Genomic DNA, 4,231 nt, shown 5'->3' with positions numbered 1-4,231 from the left:
AAAGTTACTAATGTGATACCAGTTTTTTAAGAAAGGGGATAGATCACTTGCGTCAAACTATCGACCAATTAGCCTAACGTCTATTGTGGGAAAGTTACTCGAATCGATAATTGCAAATAAAATTCGTCTACATCTTGAAAAACATAAATTAATAATTGAGTCGCAACATGGTTTTTAAATGGCTGTTATGTTTAATAAATTTGTTATTGTTTGTGGCATTCCTCCAAGAAAGAGCGTTGGGAATGAATGGTTGTCGAGGGCACTTGGTGTCAATTGCCGGCTGGAAAGATATTGCAAATCAAATGCAATATCTTTCATAGACAACTGGGAACACTTCTATGGAAGAAATGAAATGTATGCTCGCGATGGGGTGCATCTATCGAGGGCTGAGGTTGTTGCTGTTGGGAACATAAGAACATAACAACAAGGGTAATTGCAGAAGGCCTATTGGCCCATTCGAGGCAGCTCCTATCGACAATCAATCCCACTCATATACATGTCCAACCCACGCTTCTATTAATATCCCCTTTGTTATGTCCATTCATCCACTTGTAAACCTCTATCATGTCACCCCTAACTCTTCGCCTTTCCAGTGAATGCAACTTAAGCTTTGTTAATCTTTCTTCATATGAAAGATTTCTATTTTGGAAAATTAACTTAGTCATCCTACTCTGGACACGTTCAAGTGAATTTATATCCATTCTATAGTACGGCGACCAAAACTGAACTGCATAATCTAAATAGGGCCTAACCAGAGCTAGATATAGCTGAAGAACCACACCAGGTGTCTTGTTACTAACGTTTCGATAATAAATCCCAGTGTCCTATATGCCTTATTACGAACATTCATGCATTCATGCATAATATCCACCAGTAATATCCATAATATATGCATAATATCCAGTATATCAATTACTGGTATGTAATTGGTTGTTGTAATTGATGGTGGAATCCATAGACCTTATGCAGTTTGTCTCTCCGGAAACCGAGTTGAAGAATAATCACCTGACCTGACCTCTGTCTTATAAATGGTTCCCAGAAACAGTTACGAGTATGAGAGTATGAGTATGATCGCTATAGTCATTAGCCGAGAAGAAATGGCCGAACAACAAATGCGAAATATCTTAGCTGCGAGCAATAATAAAACCTTATTGACCTCCATCGAATGGGGGTTGCGGAAGCCCTGATTGCTACACAGCAATTTTTAAAGGAGCGAAAGCTCCAGATGACAAGACGAAGATGGAGAAGAATGCATGTAACAATAATTACAGGCCGAGGAGCCCACAGTCCGGGCGGTAGGCCAAAAATTAAGCCCGCAATACAAAATTTTCTTCAACAAAAAATTTTGTATTCAGAGAAGAAAATATTGGAAAGTTTAGAGTAACGTTAAAGTCATAGAATCAAGTCATATATAAAACCAGGGTTTTACACAATTCCCGCTCCCCCCCCCCCCCCATGCACTCGAGCTATGGAAAGCCAATCCAACAGAAAACGCCTTACAGAAAAGGTGCTGAAACCACAGAATGTCTTACCAAATGCCTCGTGGATCAAATCAATGGCAAAATGGATGGATAATCTGGTCAAGATTCTAGAGAAAGGGGACCATAAAATGGACCATTAAAACAAAGAAAGATAGACCAATAGGACAACGAATGCAAGTAATAGAACCTGTAAAATCACTCCTTCTGAAGATTTATTAATAAACGAAAGTACTTAAGGAAATTCCTGTTTCAATTTTCCTCCGTGGTTTGACACTGTCACATTTTAAATCACGTGTTTATTTTCGTGATACACACACACACACTCTTATATAATTCAATGGCATTGAATTATATATTTTATTATATATATATTATTATATATATATTTTAGCCATCAATGGCTAAAAATAAATTATAATTCAAACTGACTAATTCAATGGCTAAAAATAAATTATAATTCAAACTGACTAATTCAATGGCTAAAAATAAATTATAATTCAAACTGACTAATTCAATGGCTAAAAATAAATTATAATTCAAACTGACTAATTCAATGGCTAAAAATAAATTATAATTCAAACTGACTAATTCAATGGCTGTCCTGAATTTCTGTATTAGTTCCTCACTCCTAACTCGTCCAACATCATTACCCCCTGCATATTATCCAACGACAATTGGATAACAAATTCAAATACTTACATACATGCAAATTTGTATACACATACACTCACAAACATACATTTACACACATACATACATACACTCTCATACTTGCACATTTACACACACATACACTGCCCTTCACACTCACCCACTCCATCTTATCGAAGTTTAAAAATATTTACAGAAATATATTGACAAGAACAAAACCGGTGTATGACGTCAATAAGTTGATGTTTGTCCAATAAGTCCTGGACAAATTACCAGAGCAGTCTTACAAGTGGCTGACAGAATTCAGCTCCAGCAAATGCAAGATATTGAAGAGGGTTGCTGCAGGAACGACAACTATTATCAAATGGGAAAGAAAATATTCATTAAATCAGACTGAGAACACTACCTTGGTGAAGACATCACATCGAATGTAGTTTCAGAGCTACAAACAAACCCGATAACATCAGTGTCGTATGCAAAACACTGCTGGTAGAAAGTACTACCAGCTTAGAAATCTGAAGTCTTAGAAATCTGAAGAAAATGTGATTCAGAACATTTAGAACTTCCTACATATGTTGAGCAACTTTAGAACAACGGCAACGGCAGCATAGAGCCCTCACCTCGTCAGTCATAAAGCGCTGCTAGGGTCAACATGTCTCCAGCTGCATACATCTGGCTCCAACTACATATATCTGGCTCCAACTACATATATCTGGCTCCAGCTATATACATCTGGCTCCAGCTATATACATCTGGCTCCAGCTATATACATCTGGCTCCAGCTACATACATGTCAAGAGTTATGTAATGCTGAGATGATGCTCCGGCGCCCCCTATTTTTATTGTACTTATGTAGCATGGTGTTGGCATGTAGATATATAAAAAAATAGGTACCTGTGAGTTAAACGTGTATGGTCATAATGTAACCTCTCCAGAGCCGTTTCCCCACCGCTGGTTACGGTGATGTGCCATGGGACACGCTACCCCTTGAGAGCAAGCAGTCTGTTACCAGTAATAGACGACCAACGACCCCACCAACAGGCACAGAATGAGGAATGAATGACTGGGTAGAAGTCGGAACGCCTTTAAAGTTCATTTCGTAAATGATCTTGCACAAGTTATTCAATCACAAACAAACAATAAAACAAACTTTCAAAATACTTTATTTATGCTTTATTATAACTGCAAAAATTTGCATCTTTAGTTTAAAAAAGTATAACATTCTAAGACCCGAAAGTTTAGTATAACTCTTTAACATTAAAGTTGACTCGATGATTCTGACTCTAACGTTACTCTGAACATTCCACTGTTTTCTTCGTGGAACAAAAAATTATTCTTCTGAAGATATTTTTTAACTGCCGGTTTTATCTTCGGCATACCTCCCGAGCTGTGGGCGCCTCGGCCTGTAATTATGAATACATACATTCTTCTCCATCCTCGAGTTGAGAGGAAACGTTGTCGCTCTCTGAGGAAAACTTTTGTTGCAAACAATGCTTCAGCAACTCTCATGAAATGAAGGTCCAAACAATTGCTACCATCCACAGATAGAAAATCACTTTGAGTTAGATCGATTGAGTCTGCATACTGCTCACTAGAAGGAAAGTCCCCATAGCCTGTCATTGCCAGTAACATCTCCGCCGCAGTGCTGGATTCCATCCACACGATTCAAGTATCATCTTAATAACTTCTTGCTCAAAAACTGTTCCAAACATTTCTTGCAAGTTCGTCAACGCTTCACTGTGGTACTCCGACTCCATAACTCTTGCTATCTCACTTCTCAAGGCTGAGGAAATTGGAACAAACCCGACGAAGTGCGTCTATGTCTGCTTCACCAGTACCGCCCCTTCCTCGTGTTCCCACTGCACCTATCACCTTCAACCTGATAAAATAATTCAGTATTAACAATTACTCGGTTTTTTTCAAACCGAGTAATTTAAAACTAATATATTCGTGACCAAGATCAGAATATGTAAACAAACCCGAGGGGAAAGTGCCCTTTAAAAAAGTTACCTTTGTCCATCACTCTTTATATTGTTGTAACTAATACCCGTGCCTTATACACCTTATTCGTAAACAAAGGCGAAAGTTTTTTTTCGTGC

Source organism: Procambarus clarkii, chromosome 10, assembly GCF_040958095.1.
Source record: "Procambarus clarkii isolate CNS0578487 chromosome 10, FALCON_Pclarkii_2.0, whole genome shotgun sequence".
Lineage (NCBI taxonomy): Eukaryota > Metazoa > Arthropoda > Malacostraca > Decapoda > Cambaridae > Procambarus > Procambarus clarkii.
The sequence above is the reverse complement of the archived record's forward strand: the minus strand, read 5'-3'. Positions refer to the sequence as shown.